The 20,688-nt window shown below is 52.2% G+C and overlaps 1 non-coding gene and 1 pseudogene across 1 annotated transcript; both read right to left on the bottom strand.

The window, feature by feature from the left end:
- Window positions 1-12,709: 12,709 nt before the first annotated feature.
- LOC142861372 (uncharacterized) lies at window positions 12,710-12,828 on the bottom strand (annotated as a pseudogene).
- Window positions 12,829-15,280: 2,452 nt separating this feature from the next.
- On the bottom strand, window positions 15,281-15,399 carry LOC142861258 (5S ribosomal RNA). The gene has a single exon (XR_012912625.1). It is a non-coding gene; the product is annotated as a 5S ribosomal RNA (ribosomal RNA).
- Window positions 15,400-20,688: the final 5,289 nt, after the last annotated feature.

The following is a 20,688-nucleotide window of genomic DNA, read 5'->3' as shown; positions in this document are numbered from 1 at the left end:
TCCATCCAGGGGACAGACTTTAAAAAGTCACCCGCAGGAGAATCCTGGTCCCAAAGGAGCCTTCTGGGGGACCCGTGCTGAGAGAGGTTGTGGGCATGGCCCGCTGGGGCTCTGCCCGACCCAGGGCTGAGAGATGCAACCTCCCAGCTCTGGGTCCCTGCAGGAAGTGTTGGCAAGCACAGGGCCAGTCCTCCAAAGGCCCAGGTACAGGGAGCCCAGGCCGAGCAGCCTGTGGAAGAAGCCACATGCCGAGCCACCCCGGGAACAGGACTGCAGGCCACGACCCCTCCACCTCCTCCCCCTCCTCCTTCCACCCCCCCACATGGCGCAGGGCTCAGAGACACCTCAGACGCTGCTACCCAAAATGCAAAGGGCATCAGTTGCTCCTCCAAACCCCCCCCCACGCCTAGCAGACCGCGTTGTCCGGCCAGCCCCCGGGCCTCCCTGGGGTGCCCAGCACAAAAGTACAGACACCCACCGGACCCTCAATCTCAGTTTTTGGATGTTTTTGCCACTCTAAGGACCCGCAGGCCAGCTGGGCCTTCTGGCAGGACAGAGAGCCCCGGAATCCGACGTGGAGAGCTGGGTGTACGTCCCCATGAGGAGGCGGTCCCCACCTCAGCGGCTCTCCCCTTGCTAGGAGCAGCAGCCGCAGGGCCTCAGAGAAGACACCAGGCTGGGCCCCCGAGGCACAGTGGGAGCACGTCCCCCACAGGCCACTTAGCGATGGCGGCTGGCGGACGGTTGGCTTGCGCGAGACGCTGCGGCCGCCCTGCTACCGGGTTCCTGGGAGGGCGTCCTGGAACCAGCGTCCACACCAAGCCCTTGGAAGGCCCAGGCGATGGAGGAGCCCCGTCAGGCAGGGGCCGAGGATGGTGACGGCCCGGGTGGGGAGGAGCGTGTCAGGCAGGGGCAGAGGACAGTGACAGGTGACTGGCTGGGCGGGAAGGAGTCAGTCAGGCAGGGGCTGAGTAGGAGATGGGCTGGCTAAGGGTTAGGGTTAGAGTCAGGGCACAAGTCACAATCGCAAAGACCTGGAAGCGACCCGAGTGCCCATCGACCCACGAGTGCGTAAATAAAATGTGGTGCATGGACACCACGGAGTGCTATTCAGCTATGAGGAACAGCGGTGAAAGGGCACCTCTCATGGTTTCCTGGCCAGAGCTGGAACCCGTTCCAGTAAGCCAAGTATCCCAAGGATGGACACACGAGCACCACGTGCGCGCACTCACCAGCAAATTGGTACGAACCGATGGACACCTAAGTGGACACAGAGGAATCACCTTCATCGCGTGGGTGTCGGGCGGGTGGCGGGAGGGGATGGCCATACACACCCATTAGGAATGGGGAGGGTGCGCACCAACTGGGGAATGGGTGCACTTGCAGCTCTGACCCGAGGGAGGAGGCAGGGAGAGGGTGATGTACCCGACCTTAACATTGGTACCCCCACAATACGCTGGAACCACATGAGAGGTAAATGAATAAGAACACAGGGGGGAGGGGGGCACGGGCAACACATGTCACCTTAATACTTGTACTCCCATCATCTGCTTGAAAAGAGAGAGAAAAGAAAATGCAATAATAGAGATAAGAGACACTTTTTAAAAATAATGAATCCGAAGAGAAAAGTAAAAGGAGGCCAGTGGAGCAGGTCTGGGTGTGACTCCGGATCCCCCAACATCAGGTGCCACCACCAAAGATTCCTACGTGTAGCCCATAGAACCCCAAAAGCAACGGGACAAGTTCTGGTCACATACTCCCTCAAAATGACATCCTGGCCTTCTTCTGGAATTCCCTCCCCTCTCAGACTCTCAAGCTTTCCTCCAGCATGTCGGTTCCCACAGAGAGACCTTTGGTCTGAGACCTGACAGTCCAGATGCCACGCATGCTGCCGCGTGGCGGCGGTGTCGCGTCTTGGGACAAGAAGGGGCCCCACGGTGCGGGCTGGGGCCTCAGGCACTGCGACGGGCTTTTAGGGTGTGGGTGACCCCCTGGACCGTCACCGCGCTCTTCGAATGGGGACAGAACAAGTGACATCGACAGTGACATCGACAGTGACAATGACGTCAACAGTGACAATATCGCCATGACAATGACAATGACAGTGACAATGACAGTGAAAATGACATCAACAGTGACAATGACAGTGACAATGACATCCACAGTCAGAATGACATCGACAGTGACAATGACATCAACAGTGACAATGACAACAGTGACAATGACATCGGCAGTGGCCACGACAACCACAGTCACAATGACATCGACAGTGACAATGACAGTGACAATGACATCAACATTGAAAATGACAATGACATCAACTATGATAATGACATCGACAGTGATAATGACAGTGACAGTGACATCGACAGTGACAATGACATTGGCAGTGACAATGACATCGACAGTGAAAATGACAACAGTGACAATGACATCAGCCGTGACAATAACATCAACAGTGACAATGACAATGACAGTGACAATGACATCGACAATGACGATAACATCAACAGTGACAATCACATTGACAGTGACAATGACAGTGACAATGACATCAACAGTGACTATGACATCGACAGTGACGACATCAACAGTGACAATGACATCGATAGTGACAATGACAGTGACAAAGACATCGACAGTGACAATGACAACAGTGACAATGACAATGACATCGACAGTGACAATGACATCTACAATGACAATGACAGTGGCAATGACACCAACAGTGACAAAGACAATAACATCAACAGTGACAATGACAACAGTGACAATGACAGTGACAATGACATCAACATTGACAATGACAGTGATCATTACATCAACAGTTACAATGACATCTACAGTGACAATGACATCAACAATGACAATTACAATGACAGTGACAATGACATCGACAGTGACAATGACAACAGTGATAATGACATTGGCAGTGACAATGACATCGAGTGACAATGACAACAGTAACAATGACATCGGCAGTGACAATGACATCGACAGTTACAGTGACAATGACATCGACAGTGACAATAACATCAAGAGGGACAATCACAATGACAGTGACAATGGCATCGACAGTGACAATGACAATGACATCGACAGTGACATCTACAGTGACAATGACAACTGTGACAATCGCATCGGCAGTTACAATGACATCGACAGTGAGAATGACAACAGTGATAATGACATTGGCAGTGACAATGACATCGACAGTGACAATAACATCGACAGTTACAGTGACAATGACATTGACAGTGACAATACCATCAAGAGGGACAATCACAATGAAAGTGACAATGACAGTGACAATAACATTGACAGTGACATCAACAGTGACAATGACAGTGACAATGACATCGACAGTGACAATGACATCGACAGTGACATCTACAGTGGCAATGACAACTGTGACAATTGCATAGGCAGTGACAATGATATCGACAGTAACAATGACAACAGTGACAATGACATCGGCAGTGACAATGACATCAGCAGTGACAATGACAACAGTGATAATGACATTGGCATTGAGAATGACATCGACAGTGAGAATAACATCGACAGTGACAATGACATTGACAGTTACAATGACATCGGCAGTGACAATGACATCGACAGTGACAATGACAGTGACAGTGACATCGGCAGTGACAATGACATCGACAGTGACAATGACAACAGTGACAATGACTTCGGCAGTGACAATTACATCGACAGTGACAATGACAACAGTGACAATGACATTGGCAGTTACAATTACATCAACAGTGACAATGACAATGACAGTGACAATGACATCGGCAGTGACAATTACATCAAAAGTGACAATGACAATGACATTAATAATGACATCTACAGTGACAATAACATCAACAGTGACAATCACAATGACAGTGACAATGACAACAGTGATAATGACTTTGGCAGTGATAATGACATCGACAGTGACAATGACATCAGCAGTGACAATGACATCGACAGTGACAATGACAGTGACAGTGACATCGGCAGTGACAATGACATCGACAGTGACAATGACAACAGTGACAATGACATCGGCAGTGACAGTTACATCGACAGTGACAATGACAATGACAATGACATAGGCAGTGACAATGACATCGACAGTGAAAATGACAGTGACAATGACATCGACAGTAACAATAACATCAACAGTGACAATGACAATGACAGTGACAATGACAACAGTGACAATGACAGTGACAATGACATTCACAGTGACAATGACATCCACAGTGACAATGACATCGACAGTGACAATGACAGTGACGATGACATCTATAGTGACAATGACAACAGTGACAATGACATCGACAGTGACAATGACAATGACATCGACAGTGACAATGACAGTGCCAATGACATCTACAGTGACAATGACAACAGTGACAATGACATCGGCAGTGACAATGACATCAACAGTGACAATGACAGTGACAATGACAATGACATCTACAGTGACATCGACAGTGACAATGACAGTGACAATGACATCTACAGTGACAATGACATCTACAGTGACATCGACAGTGACAATGACATTGACAGTGACATTGACAGTGACAATGACCGTGACAATCACATCGGCAGTGACAATGACATCAACAGTGACAATGATAGCCGTGACAATGACATCTGCAGTGACAATGACAATGACATCAACAGTGACAATGACAATGACACCAACAGTGACAATGCCATCGACAGTGACAATGACAATGCCATCGACAGTGACAATGACAATGACATCAACAGTGACAATGACAATGACATCGACAGTGACAATGACAGTGAAAATTACATCGACAGTGACAATGACAACAGTGACAATCACATCGGCAGTGTCAATGATAACGACAGTGACACTGACAACAGTGACAATGACATCGACAGTGACAATGACAATGACTGTGACAATGACAATGACAGTGACAATGACATAGGCAGTGACAAGATGACAGTGACAATGACATCGACAGTGACATTGACAGTGACAATGAGATCAACAGCAACAATGACATCGACAATGACACCAACAGTGACAATGACATCAACAATGACGATGACACCAACACTGCCACCCCCACCCAGCCCCACTGAGGCAGCGGCTCCACGGCCTTTGGTTTGACTTTGCCCTCAGGCAAGGGAAAACCTTGGAGCTCTTGGTAACGTCCTTGTTCCAGAGATGAGCAAGGCAAGGCCCAGAAAGGTCCCACGACCTGCTCAGGGCCACACAGCAAGCACCTCCAGCTCACTCTTCTCCATCTCCCCATCTGTGAGTGGCGACCAAAGGCCCGTGCCCCTTGCAGGGCTTGGCGGCGACTAAACACTGCGCCCAGCAGGCTCATCACAGTGCCCAGGACACAGGAGGAAGCAAAACAGACGTCTGGCATGAATCCTTCTTTCCTGCCTCACCCATCCTCAGAGCAGGGGGCCCTTTCGACAAATCTGAAAAGTCGCCAAGTCTGGCGGCTTTGGGTTCGAATGTCTCTACCGCTGTGTCTGTTATGGCTAAAAAAAAAAAAGAAAAAAGAAAAAGAAAAAGGAGAAAGAAAAAAAAAGTCAGAAAGGCTAACTCTAAGATGAACCCCCTTCTGCCCTTGAACTTCACAAACTAGACCCAAAGGCCGTGGGGGGGGTGGGGAGAGAAAGGGACGAGGGACATCTCGCCTTCCAGAACAAAATGACCCTTCTTCCTGCAGGCAAAGGACGGCCTGCAGGATAGCCAGGAAGTTGGCTCCCCTTTAGGAAGCCTAATTAAAGCGACTTCTCTCGTGCATTCTTCTTCTTTGCTTAAACCCACATGTCTGCAAAGGATGCCTCGAGCTGCGTGAGAGACTGCCCCCTGCCGGGGGATTTCATTATTGCAGGGAGGCTTCATTTCCAAACCCTCCCCAAGTCTGCAGAACGCCAAAGCCATCGGCAACAGGCAGATGCAAGATACCTCTGCTCCTCTTTCTATATTGAAAAATACTTTGGAAGCTCCTACACACCACGACACTGTGCTGGTCTGAGTCTCTCGTGGTGCCATGCAGGGCTGGGAGGAAACTTCCGGATGGACGTGTACAATAATCCGGAGGTCACAGTGGACCAGTGATGATGAGCTTCCATCTCTCCAGGTAATCAGACAGAATCCGGATGATTCCTCAGAGAAGGGGAGTGGGGGGGGGGAGAAACATCAACATTCCAGCTTCAGAAGGCGGCTGGTCTACACCACCAGTCTCAGCAGAGTCTGAGATTGTACAGATGAGAAAAACGTCCAGAGCTATATATAGAGTTTCAAGACATTTGTAAAAAATCCATTGTTTAATATCACCACGATTTCTTAGAAAAACAACTGTTTAACAGAAAAGTCAAAGACAAACATTATTATTTTTTTTTTTTGAGACAGAGTCTCATTCTGTTGCCCGGGCTAGAGTGCTGTGGCATCAGCCTCGCTCACAGCAACCTCAAACTCCAGGCCTCAAGCAATCCTCCTGCCTCAGCCTCCCAAGTGGCTGGGACTACAGGCATGCACCACCATACCTGGCTAATTTTTTCTATGTATTTTTAGTTGGCCAATTAATTTCTTTCTATTTTTAGTAGAGACGGGGTCTCGCTCCTGCTCAGGCTGGTTTTGAACTCCTGACCTTGAGCGATCCTCCCGCCATGGCCTCCCAGAGTGCTAGGATGACAGGCGTGAGCCACCGTGCCTGGCCCAAGCGTCATGATTTTTGAAACTGAATGGATTTACTTGCATGCACTTCATGACCTTTAGCCTTCACTTTTTTTTATAGGAACCAATGAAAACATGATCACAGAACAGACTCTTTTTTTTTTAACCCATGAGCTTTGGAAAAAACTTTGTTTTACAATCGAAGCAGTTGATAAAGCTATTTGCACTTTGGAAAAAAATAAGAAAAGATCCCATCCGATCTGAGAGCGTGTCCAGGCTCACCCACTGGCCCCAGTGGAGGCTGAAAGACAAGAGAAGCCACCCAGCCAATCCACAAAGTCGCAAGTCTGTGGAAGTCGGTGCTCAGTGCTGCCTGCCACTGAGATTTGGGGGTTAATTGTTGCACATCCTTAGGGTAATGACAGCTGGCTGATGCAGGACTCAAATTGCAGAAGTCCCCCAGTGTAGAAGAGAGTGACCAGATGCCACTAGGGCTTGGGGAAAGACAGTGATGACAGGCACAGTGCAATTTCTTCCTCACTCTCATGTCCCCCAGCTTCTGTGCAAGCTAGTGACTCCTTTCCTATTTGCTGGCTCTAATCAAAAGTTCAGTCTTTTGCTGGAGCAAAGAAACAAATTAGCTGAGTCCCCATCTTTTGTTATTCCAGTCACTTGACTCCAATGGATAGGAGCTTTTTTGCAAAAGCCTTTTGCATGTTGTCTTTTTAGAAGCCCGACTTTAATCAGTTTTGCTTGCAATTGTTCCAAACGTGTGACAGTCCTGCCTGTACCTTAGCAGGCAGGGCAAATAACCACAGTTCTGACTTCCATGTTGGAAGGCAGCATACATAGGACATATTATTCTGCAGAAATAAGTCCAAACTCTACAGCCTCCGGGCGCAGTGGCTCACGCCTGTAACCCTGGCACTCTGGGAGGCTGAGGCAGGAGGATTGTTTGAGGTCAGGAGTTCAAGACCAGCCTGAGCAAGAGTGAGACCCTGTCTCTGCTAAAAAAAATATACAAAGAAATGAGCTGGATGACTACAAATATATATAGAAAAAATGAGCCGGGCATGGTGGCGCATGCCTGTAGTCCCAGCTACTCGGGAGGAGGCTGAGGCAGGATCGCCTGAGGCCAGAAGTTTGAGGTTGCTGTGAGCGAGGCTGATGCCACAGCACTCTAGCCTGGGCAGCAGAGCGAGACAATGTCTCAAAAAAAAAAAAAAAAAAAACCACAAAAAACAAAAAAAAAACTCTACAATCTAATAACTTTCGATCTTATGCAAGATATTTAACATCTATGAGCCTGTTTTCTCATCTGCAGAATGGGATTTCTAGTTGCCGAAGAGGGTTGTGGAATAGTAAATGAGGTGCTGTATGCATTACTCAGTTATGCAAGGCACCCCGAAATCCCATACTGATGTGTTGGTCCGTATGGACTTGAGCTGCCCCATGCAGAGACCATTTGGGGCAGGGGTGAGAGATCGGGTTTTAGAGTCAGAACCGGATTCTTAACCCGGCTCTACAACATACCAGCTGTTCTGAACAAGCCACTTCACCTTTCTCTTTCTGAGCCCTGATTTCATCCTCTGTCAAATGGTGATTGTAAAAATCAAAAGCGAAAACAAGCCAAAAATTCCATGCTACTGATATCATGAGATAAGGTATACAAACAGGTTTTGTTTTTGTTTTTTTTTTATGTTTGTTTTTTTTTGAGACAGAGTCTCACTCTGTTGCCCAGGCTAGAGAGAGTGCTGTGGCATCAGCCTCGCTCACAGCAACCTCCAACTCCTGGGCTCAAGTGATCCTCCTGCCTCAGCCTCCCCAAGTAGCTAGGTCTACAGGCATGCACCACCATGCCCGGCTAATTTTCTCTATATATATTTTTTAGTTGCCCAATTAATTTCTATTTTTAGTAGAGACAGGGGTCTCGCTCTTGCTCAGGCTGGTCTCACACTCCTGACCTCAAGCAATCCTCCCGCCTCAGCCTCACAGAGTGCTAGGATTACAGGTGTGAGCCACCGCGCACAGCCTGCAAAAAGGTTTTTAAAAACCCTAAAGACCTGAGCAAGTATCAGGTTATTCTTATTCCTGGAGAGACCACAGGGGTGTATTCAGGCGGCATTTCTGTTTTAATGGTGCTTAATAAATGGAACGTAACCAATGGTGTTTAAAATAGATACTTAATAATTAAATACTACTGAAGCCTGTTAATGCAAAACCCAATGGGCTTCAATTATTGAGGCGTAGGCGGTCAAAACTGAAAATGCAATTTGAAGAGGTTTTTCCAAGAAGGTAGAAAACTGCAGAGCTCTACCCTGAAGAACGTTCCTTTCAGTCTGAGAAGACCCTGCTCACGAAACGCAACCCTAGAACGTGAAAGAACACAGGACTCCAAGTGGCCTCATTTCTTGATCGCCCAGATCGGAGGGACAGAGACAGGGAACAGCTGCCACGCGGAGAATGCAGCTCAGGAAATCTCTGCCCTGAAAACTGAGAACCGCCATTTAAGTGGAGCTTTTATGTGGCTTGTCATCCAACCTGACTGTGGTTCCCATACTGAAACTGATTAAACATACGGGTCATCTTTCCAGGAAAAACAAAACAAAACAAACAAAAAAAAAAACGCCCAACGTTATTATTTTTGCATAGATGCAAGCTGATGTCGCAGGTTGTCCGATTGCGCATTGGCAGAGGTGGGATTGGAAAATGTCTTTACAGCCTGGGCCCTGGGGTCTGCGTGCAGGGACTTGGTCCCCAGGATGAAGGTCACGATTAGTCCCAAGTCTGAGAAGCGGTGAGATGATTACACATCTCTGCATTGTTCCTGCTACATTTCTTGTTCTTTCCCTCGTTTTAAATGGCACTTTTGTGTCCCTGCTGTGAGACTCAGATTCCAAGGATAACTTAAGGGGCTAGGAACAAAATATGGAGACACACTGGTTCAATCAGGACCCTGGGAAGGAATAGCCTAAAATCAAAGGATTTATCTGAATACGGACACAGGAGATGACGGGGGAAAAAGTTAACATGCCAACTATGCAACTAGCAAATATCATCTTTTCCTACTGGTAAAAATTGTCGCATTCAGTTGGGCTAAGAGAGATTAGCAGCTCCTCCTAATTGAAAAGAAAAAAAGGGGGGGGGGAGGAAAAATTTTAGCCAGTTAGAAGCACGTCTTGATATTACAGAGAAGTGGTGGTGCTGTCTTGGTTAGCATGGACTCAAGTTCAAGAGTAGAGGCCAGGCCGGGCGCTGTGGCTCACGCCTGTAATCCTAGCTCTTGGGAGGCCGAGGCGGGCGGATTGCTCAAGGTCAGGAGTTCAAAACCAGCCTGAACAAGAGCGAGACCCCGTCTCTACTATAAATAGAAAGAAATTAATTGGCCAACTGATATATATATAAAAAAAAAATTAGCCGGGCATGGTGGCGCATGCCTGTAGTCCCAGCTACTCGGGAGGCTGAGGCAGAAGGATCACTCGAGCCCAGGAGTTTGAGGTTGCTGTGAGCTAGGCTGACGCCACGGCACTCACTCTAGCCTGGGCAACAAAGCGAGACTCTGTCTCAAAAAAAAAAAAAAAAAAAAAAGAGTAGAGGCCAGGCGTGGTGGCTCACACCTGTCATCCTAGCACTCTGGGAGGCCAAGGTGGGAGGATTGCTTGAGCTGAGGAGTTCGAGACCAGCCTGAGCAAGAGCAAGACCCCACCATCTCTACTAAAAATAGAAAAAAAATAGCTGAACAACTAAAAATATATATATAGAAAAAATTAGCCGGGCATGGTGGCGCATGCCTGTAGTCCCACCTACTCAGGAGGCTGAGGCAGGAGGATCGCTTGAGCCCAGGAGTTGGAGGTTGCTGTGAGCAAGGCTGACGCCATGGCACTCACTCTAGCCTGGGCAACAGAGCGAGACTTTGTCTAAATTAAAATAAAATAAAATAAAATAAATAAAATAAAAATAAAATAAATACAATAAAAAATAAAATAATAAAATAAAATATAAAAAAATAAAATAGCTCCAGAGATGAGATGAATAAAATGAGAAGCAGAACAGACTAGCACCAAATCCTTAACACCAAGCACTCTGCCTGTTTCCACCCGACCTGAGGCAGAAGACAAATGCACCTTCTGAGAACGCCACAATCCTGCAGTGATCACATTACCAGTAGCTGAATGCTGTCCCCACGCTGGTCCAAGCTTCATAAGGACAGTTTGTCTTATTTCCATAGAGACTTCACCAGGATAAAATTACCTGCAACTTCCCATCTTAGTACCAGGGGGTGAAATCCATCTCAGTGGCTTTCGCAAAAACTTGAAGTTGGCAAATGAAAGGAACGAATAAAAATGGTGTTCCAGTTATGTAAACTTGTTACCACAATTAAAAAAAAAAATTGTAAATAGCATTCCAAACAGTTTGTTGAAGTTAAGTGCTTAGCCATTTAAAATTAGCCAGTTTTGTAATTTCAGACAAACTCATAGACCTATACATTTTTGGAAACTATTTTTTCCCCCTCATTTAGCAATATTCACCTAATTAAAATTAGGTGTATTTGTACTTTGAAACATTATCATGCATCTGGCAAATCAACTCTATGTTTTGGAAATACAGTTTTTCTGTTTCCTAATTCTCTATAAATTGCAAAATTATAATAAAATGCAATAATAATGATGTCAGAAATGTATATGTACAAAGTTGGTCGGATGTTATACATTGATGCATATATACACATAGCCTTGGCTTCAGTGATTCTAATTCTAGGAATTTATCTGACAGTTTCACACACAGAGGCAATGATAATGGACAGAAAAGAATGTCTACTGAGGCATCATTTTTGATAACTAGAACCTTAAAACAACTTAAATGATCATCAGAGGAGAACTGATAAAAAAAATAAATTATGATATAGCTATACAATGGGTTATGCCATGGAAGTTTTAAATTTTTAATTAAGAATATTTATGTAGGCCAGGTGCGGTGGCTCACGCCTGTAATCCTAGCACTCTGGGAGGCCGAGGCTGGCAGATTGCTCAAGGTCAGGAGTTCGAAACCAGCCTGAGCAAGAGCGAGACCCTGTCACTACTATAAATAGAAAGAAATTAATTGGCCAACTAATATATATAGAAAAAATTAGCCAGGCATGGTGGCACAAGCCTGTAGTCCCAGCTACTCGGGAGGCTGAGGCAGGAGGATCACTTGAGCCCAGGAGTTTGAGGTTGCTGTGAGCTAGGCCGACGCCATGGCACTCACTCTAGCCTGGGCAACAAAGTGAGACTCTGTCTCAAAAAAAAAAAAAAAAAGAAAAGAATATTTATGTATACTGATAATGAAATCTCTCCAAGATCTACTGTTAAGTGAAAAAGAGGAAGTATATACAAGGTACTCTATTTGTGTTAAAAAAAACATGGCCAGGCGCGGTGGCTGACGCCTGTAATCCTAGAACTATTGGAGGCCAAGGCAGGAGGATCCCTCAAGGTCAGGAGTTCCAAAACAGCCTGAGCAAGAGCCAGACCCCATCTCTACTAAAAATAGGAATTAGTTAGCCAACTAAAAATATATAGAAAAAATTGGGGGGGGGCGGGGAAAAAAAAAAAAAGAAAAAATTAACTGGGCATGGTGGCACATGCCTGTAGTCCCAGGTACTGTGCATCCCCCAACATCCGGTGCCACCACCAAAGATTCCTACCTGTAGCCCATAGAACGCCAAAATCAACGGGACGAGTTCTGGTCACATACTCCCTCAAAATGACATCCTGGCCTACTTCTGCAACTCCCTCCCCTCTCAGACTCTCAAGGTTTCCTCCAGCGTGTCGCTTCCCACAGACCAGACCCTTGGTCTGAGACCAGACAGTCCAGATGCCACGCCTGCTGCCGCTCGGCAGCTGTGCTGCGGCATAGGGCAAGAGGAGGCCCCACGGAGCGGGCTGGGGCGCCAGGCACCCTGGCGGGCGTTGAGGATGGGGGTGCCCCACCCCCAGACTCCCGCGGCGCTCACCGAATGGGGACAGAACAAGAGGCAAAAAAAAAAAAAGATTCCTACCGCACCCGGTATTCCCAGGCAGTCTCCCATCCAAGTACTAACCAGGCCCGACCCTGCTTAGCTTCCAAGATCAGACGAGATCAGGCGCGTTCGGGGTGGTGTGGCCGTGGACGGCGGAGGGCGCCCCTGCCCCGCTCAAGAAGCCGAGCCTCTCTGCGCTTCCCCGCCGCCTCCTCCCGCCCCAGGCCCCGCGCCGGCGCTGACCCACTCGGGGACGGGCCGGGCTTGTTGAGTTCGCTGGCCGGGTCCGGAGGTCTCCACGGGACTGGGGTGCGGGGCGTGGTGGGCTCGGCGGGGTGGAGGGCTGTCTTCACACACACACACTCACACACTCACACACACCAGATGCGCCTCCAGCCTCCACGGCTGGACCCGCCTAGGTGGAGACCTCCAGCCGCCCCCCTCTCCTGGCCTCGCCTCCCTCACCTACCCACCCCCAACCCCAGTGCGCCGCTGCTGACTGCGCATGCGCGGGCGGTCGCCTTTGGCCCCCAGGGGCCGCCCTCCAGCACAATCCCTTTCAGCTGTGCCCCCGCCCTGCGTGTGGGCTGCCGCCTATCCGCCCCGGACCAGGGCCAGGGCACAGCGCATAGGGGAGGGGAGCGAGTGTAGGGGCGTCTCTCGGGATGTGTGCCATGGGTGGGGTGGTTTTGGGGGCGCTGAAGAAATCAGTCCCCTCCATCTCCTACCTCTGGAAACCCCCCAAGCCCTTGCAGAACTGCCCGCACCGCTACCGTGGGGGCCGGGACCCTGCTCTGTGTCCTCCTGTGGCCCAGTCCAAGGGGCCTGGGCCTGGCCGGGGCTGGATTGGACCCCAACCACCCTGGGGTGTGGACTTGCTAAAAATGGGCGATTAGAGATTTGGTTCCAGCTTCATTGAGGGTCATTTCACTAACGAAATCACCGTAAAGACGTTCCTAAGACGTTTGTGAGGGTGGCAACTGAAAGAGAATTTGAAAGCTGACAGAATAGGCGAGGAAAGGCATAGGAGATTTCCACACCCAGTAAGGAAGCCTTTCCCGAAATGGAAGAAAGAAACGAGCAAACAGAGACACCGGTAGCCCGCCCGGATCAGAGTCTGCTCCTTAGAGAAAGTACCCTGACCAGGTTCAGCCGTGGGTGGGTGGCGAGCTAGCGGCATTCAGAAGAGCCAGGCCGCAGCCTACGCAAAAGACACCTGCGCTCGGGTGTCTGTGGCGGCACAATTCACAATTGCAAAGATGTGGAAGCGACCCGAGTGCCCATCGATCCACGAGTGGATTAATAAAATGTGGCGCGTGGACACCACGGAGTGCTATTCGGCTATGAGAAACGGCGGTGAGAGGGCACCTCTCGTGGTTCTCCTGGCCGGAGCTGGAACCCGTTCCAGTAAGCCAGGTATCCCAAGAATGGACACAGGAGCACCACGTGCGCGTGCTCACCGACAAATTGGTAGGAACCCATGGACACCTAAGTGGACGTAGAGGAATCACCTTCATCGGGTGGGGGGAGGGGATGGGCATACACACCCATTAGGAATGCGGTGGTTGCGCACCGACTGGGGGATGGGCGCACTTGAAGCTCTGACCAGAGGGGGGAGGCGGGGAGAGGGCAATGTACCTGACCTTAACATTGGTACCCCCACCATAGGCTGCTAAGACAACAGTGGGGAGGGGGGCACGGGCAATACATGGAACCTTAATACTTGTACTCCCATAATCTGCTTGAAAAGAGAGAGAAAAAAAATGCAATAATGGAGGTAAGAGGCCTTTTTTTTTTTTTTTTTGGAGACAGAGTCTCGCTTTGTTGCCCTGGCTAGAGTGAGTGCCATGGCGTCAGCCTAGCTCACAGCAACCTCAATCTCCTGGGCTCAAGCAATCCTGCTGCCTCAACCTCCCAAGTAGCTAGGACTACAGGCATGCGCCACCATGCCCGGCTAATATTTTTTTTGTATATATATATCTATATATTAGTTGGCCAATTAATTTCTTTCTATTTATAGTAGAGATGGGGGTCTCCCTCTTGCTCATGCTGGTTTCGAACTCCTGACCTCGAGCAATCCGCCCACCTCGGCCTCCCAGAGTGCTAGGATTACAGGCGTGAGCCAGCACGCCCGGCCAAGAGGCATTTTTTTTTAAAAAATATGACTCCGAAAAGAAAAGGAAAAGGAGGCCTGTCGAGCACGTCTGGGTGTGACTGTGCATCCCCCAACATCCGGTGCCACCACCAAATATTCCTACGTGTAGCCCATAGAACGCCAAAATCAACAGGACGAGTTCTGGTCACAACTCCCTCAAAATGACATCCTGGCCTTCTTCTGCAACTCCCTCCCCTCTCAGACTCTCAAGGTTTCCTCCAGCGTGTCGGTTCCCACAGAGCAGACCCTTGGTCTGAGACCGGACAGTCCAGATGCCACGCCTGCTGCCGCGTGGCGGCGGTGCTGCGGCTCGGGACAAGAGGAGGCCCCACGGTGCGGGCTGGGGCGCCAGGCACCGTGGCGGGCGCTGAGGGTGGGGGTGACCCCACCCCCCACTGCCGCCGCGCTCTCCGAATGGGGACAGAACACGAGGCAAAAAAAAAAAAAAAGCCTACCGCACCCGGTATTCCCGGGCGGTCTCCCATCCAAGTACTAACCAGGCCCGACCCTGCTTAGCTTCCGAGACCAGACGGGATCGGGCGCGTTCGGGGTGGTGTGGCCGTGGACGGCGGAGGGCGCCCCTGCCCCGCTCAAGAAGCCGAGCCTCTCTGCGCTTCCCCGCCGCCTCCTCCCGCCCCAGGCCCCGCGCCGGGCCGGGCCTGTTGAGTTCGCTGGCTGGGTCTGGCAGGCTCGGAGGGACGGGGGTGACAGGCGGGGCGGGGCGGGCAGGGAGCGGCGGGACGGGGTGGGGGGCTGTCTCTCTACACACACACTCACACTCACACTCACACTCACACTCACGCTCACTCACTCACACTCACACAAAATGCGCCTCCACGGCTGGACCCGCCAAGGTGGAGACATTACAGCCCTCCTCCTCTCCTCACCTGGCCTCCTTCACCTCCCCGCCCCCCACCCCCAGCGCGCAGCTGCTGCTGACTGCGTATGCTACGCGCGTGGGGTGCTCGCCCTTTGACCCCAGCCAGGGGCCGCCCTCCCCCACAACCCCTTTCAGCTGCGACCCCCACCCTGTGGCCCGGCGGCCGCCTATTCCCCTGGGCCAGGGCTGGGGCACAGCGCACGGGGGAGGGGAGCGAGTGTATGGGGCGTCTCTCTCTCTCGGGATGTGTCCCATGGGTGGGGTGGGGTGGCGTGGTTTGTGGGGCGCTGAAGAAATCAGTCCCCTCCATCTCCTACCTCTGGAAAACGCCCAAGCCCTTGGGGAACTGCCCGCACCGCTATCGTGGGTGCCGGGACCCTGCTCTGTGTCCTCCTGTGGCCCAGTCCAAGGGGCCTGGGCCTCGCCGGGGCTGCATTGGACCCCGACCACCCTGGCGTGTGGACTCGCTAAAAATCGGCGATTAGATATTGGATTCCAGCTTCATTGAGGTCATTTCACTAGCGCGCTGCCTGCCCATCTCCTGTGGGTGAGTGGACACAGCCAGATCCACACTGTGCCCTGCCTGCCCTTCTCCCATCGGTGAGTGGACACAGCCAGTTCCACACAGCACGCTGCCTGCTCGTCTCCCATTGGTGAGTGGACACAGCCAGATCCACACCGCGCCATGCTTGCCTGTGTCCCATGGGTGAGTAGACACAGCCAGTTCAACACAGCGCCCTGCTTGCCCATCTCGTGTGGTTTTGTGGACACAGCCCGTTCCACACCACACCCTGCCTGCCTGTTTCCCGTGGGTGTATGGACACAGCCAGATCTACACAGGGCCCTGCCTGCCGGTCACCCTTGGGTGAGTAGACGCAGCCAGTTCCACACATCGCCCTGCCTGCCCATCGCCATTGGGTGTGTGGACACAGCCAGATCCACACAACGCCCTGCCCTCCTGTCTCCTGTGGTTGTGTGGACACAGCCAGATCCACATAGCGCCCTGCCTGCCCGTCTCCCCTGGGTGAGTGGAAACAGACAGTTCCACACAGCACGCTGCCTGCCTGTCTCCCGTGGGTGAGTGGACACAGCCAGTTCCACACAGCGCCCTTCTTGCCCGTCTCCCATGGTTGTGTGGACACAGCCATATACACACAGGGCCCTGCCTGCCCGGCTCTCATGGCTGAGTGGATAGAGCCAGTTCCACACAGCACCCTGTCTGCCCGTATCCCGTGGGTAGGTGGACACTGCCAGTTCCTCACAGCGCGCTGCCTGCCCGTCTCCCGTGGGTGATGGACATAGCCAGTTCCACACAGCGCCCTGCCTGCCCGTCCTTCTTGGTTTCGTGGTCACAGTCAGTTGAACACGGCTCCCTACCTGCCCATCTCCCGTGGTTAAGTGGACACAGCCGGTTCCACACAGTGCCCTGACTTCCCATCTCCCTTGAGTGTCTGGACAAAGCCCGTTCCACACAGCGCCTTGCATTACACTATCACGTGAGTGTGTGGACACAGACACTTCCACACTCCGCACTACATGCGCATCTCTCGTGTGTGAGTGGACACAGCCAGTTCCACACAGCGCCCTGCCTGCCCGTCCTTCGTAGTTTCGTGGTCACAGCCAGTTCAACACGGCGCCCTACCTGCCCGTCTCCCGTGGCTGAGTGGACACAGCCTGTTCAACACAGCGCACTGCTTGCCCGTCGACTGTGGGTGAGTAGACATAGCCAGTTCCACATAGCGCGTTGCCGGCCGGTCTTCCGTGAGTGAGTGGACACAGCAAGATCCACACAGCGCCCTGCCTGCCCGTCTCCAGTGGGTGTGTGGACACAGCCAGATCCACACAGCGCCCTGCCAGCCCGTCTCCCATGGGTGAGTGGACACAGCCAGTTCCACACACCTCCCTGCCTGACCGTCCTTTGAGCTCTCGTGGTCATAGCCAGTTCAACATGGCGCCCTACTTGCCAGTCTCCCATGGCGGGGAACACAGCCAGTTCCACACAGCGCCCTGCCTGCCCGTCTCCCAAGGGTGAGGGGACACAGCCAGTTCCACACAGCGCCCTGCCTGCCCATGTCCAGTGGGTGAGTGGACACAGCCAGTTCAACACAGTGCCTTGCCTTCCCGTCTCCCATGAGTCTCTGGACACCGCCAGTTCCACAAAGCACCCTGCCTGCCACTGTCCCTTGAGTGTTTGGACACAGCAAGTTCCCGAATCACCCTGCCTGCCCGTGTCCAGTGGGTGAGTGGACACAGTCAGTTCCACACACCACCCTGCCAGCCCATCTCCTATGGGTGAGGGAACACAGCCAGTTCAACACAGCGCACTCATTCCCGTCTCCCAAGTGTGTATGGACACAGCCAGTTCCACACAGCGCCCTGCCTGCCCGTCTCACGTGGGTGAGTGGACATAGCAAGTTCCAACCCTAACCCTAACCCTACCTGCCCGTCTACCGTGGGTGAATGGACACAGCCAGTTCCACACAGCGCCCTGCCTGTCTGTCTCCCTTGGGTGTGTGGACACAGCCATTTCAACAGAAGATCGAATCTGTCCGTCTCCCGTGGGTGTGTGGACACAGCCAGTTTCACACAGCGCTCTGCCTGTCTGTCTCTCGTGGGTGAGTGGACACAGCCAATTCCACATGGCACCCTACCTGGCCATCTCCAATCGGTGTGGGGACACAGCCAGTTCCACACAGCGCCCTTCCTGCCCGTATCCCGTGGGTGAGAGGAAAGGGCCAGTTAAACACAGCGCAGTGCCTGCCCGTCTCCCATGGGTGAGTGGACACAGCAAGTTCCACACAGCACCGTGCCTGCCCGTCTCCCGTGGGTGAGTGGACACAGCCAGTTCCACACAGCACCCTACCTGCCCATCTCCCTTGGGTGAGTGGACACAGCCAGTTCCACACAGCGCCCTGCCTGCCCCGTCTCCCTTGGGTGAGTGGACACAGCATGTTCCACACAGCGCCGACCTGCCCGTCACCCGTGGGTGAGTGGACACAGCCAATTCCACACAGCGCCCTTCCTGCCCGTCTCCCGTGGGCGTGGGAACACAGCCAGTTAAACACAGCACCGTGCCTGCCTGTCACCCGTGGGAGAGTAGACACAGCCAGTTCCACACAGCACCCTGCCTGCCCATCTCCCATGTGTGTGTTGACACAGCCAATTCCACACAGCACCCTATCTGCCCGTCTCCGTTGCGTGACAGGACACAGTCAGTTCCACACAGCGCTCTGCCTTTCCGTCTCCCATTGGTGTTTGGACACAGCCTGTTCCACAGAGCACCCAGCATGCCCACCTCCGAGGGTGTGTGGACTAATCCCGTTCAACACAGCTCCCTCCTGCCCATCTCCCATCGGTGAGTGGACACAGCCAGTTCCACACCGCGCCATGCCTGCTCGTCTCCCGTGGGGGAGTGGAAACAGCCAGTTCCACACAGCACTCTGCCTACCCATCTCCCGTGGGTGAGTGGAACCAGCCAGTTCCACAGAGCGCTGTGCCTGACCGTCTCCTGTGGGTGAGAGGACACAGACAGTTCCACACAGCGCCTTGCCTTCCCGTTTCCCATGGGTGTATCGACACAGCCAGATCCACATCGCGCCCTGCCTGTCCGTCTTCCGTGGGTGTGTAGACACAGCCAGTTCCATACAGCGCCGTGCCTTCCCATGTCCTGTGGGTGTGTGGACACAGCCAGTTCCACACAGTGGCCTGCCTGCCAGTCTCCCGTGGGTGAGTGGACACAGCCAGGTCCACACAGTGCCCTGCCGGCCCATCACGCATGGGTGAGTGGACACAGCTAGTTAAACCCAGCGCTCTACCTGCCCATCTTCCTTGGGTGTGTGGACACTGCCAGTTAAACACAGCGCCCTGCCGGCCCGTCATGCATGGGTGAGTGGACACAGCCAGTTCAACACAGCACCCTACCTGCCCGTCTCCCGTGGGTGAGTGGAAACAACCAGTTCCAGAAGAAGGGCACACTCCCTGCCCTTCTTCTGTGGGTGTATGGACACAGCCATTTCAACAGAGCACCCAGCCTGTCCGTGGGTGTGTGGACACAGCCATTTCAACACAGCACCCAGCCTACCCATCTCCCGTGGGTGAGTTGACACAGCCAGTCCCAAACCGCGCCCTGCCTGCCTGTCTCCCATGGGTGAGTGGAAACAGCCAGATCCACACAGAGCCCTGCCTGCCCGACTCCAGTGGGTGTGTGGACATAGCCAGTTCGACACAGCGCCCTGAATGCCCGTCTCCCGTGGGTGAGTGGACACAGTCAGATCCACACAGTGCCGTGAATTCCTGTCTCCCGTTGGTGTGTGGACACAGCCAGATCCACACCACTCCCTGTCTGACCCTCTTATGTGGGTGTGGGGACACAGCCAGCTCAACATTGCGCCCTGCCTGCCTGTCTCCCGTAGGTGAGTGGACACAACCAGTTCCACACTGCGCCCTGTCTGCCCATCTCCCATGTTTGTGGGGACACGGACAGCTCAACACTGCGCCTTGCCTGCCTGTCTCCCGTGGGTGAGTGGACAAAACCAGTTGCACACAGTGCCCTGCCTGCCTGTCTCCCATGGGTGAGTGGACACAGCCAGATATAAACAGCGCCGTGCCAGCCCGTCTCCCCTGGGGGAGTTGACACAGCCAGTTACAAACAGCACCCAGCCTGCCTGTCTCTCGTGAGTGAGTGGACACAACCAGTACCACATAGCGCCCTGACTACCCCTATCCAATGGGTGAGTGGACACAGCCAGTTACACAAAGCACTGTGCCTGCCTGTCTCCGTGGGAGAGTGGACACAACTAGTTTCACAAAGCGCCCTGTCTATCCTTCTTAAGACAGTAAGTTGACACAGCCCTAACCCTAACCCTAACCCTTAACCCTAACTCTAACCCTAACCCTAAAACCAAACCTTAACCCTAAGGATAAACCTAACCCTAACCCTAACCCTAACCCTAATCCCAACCCTAACCCTAACCCTA

This window comes from Microcebus murinus, chromosome 16 (genome assembly GCF_040939455.1).
Source record: "Microcebus murinus isolate Inina chromosome 16, M.murinus_Inina_mat1.0, whole genome shotgun sequence".
Lineage (NCBI taxonomy): Eukaryota > Metazoa > Chordata > Mammalia > Primates > Cheirogaleidae > Microcebus > Microcebus murinus.
This window is presented reverse-complemented; position numbering and strand designations above follow the sequence as displayed.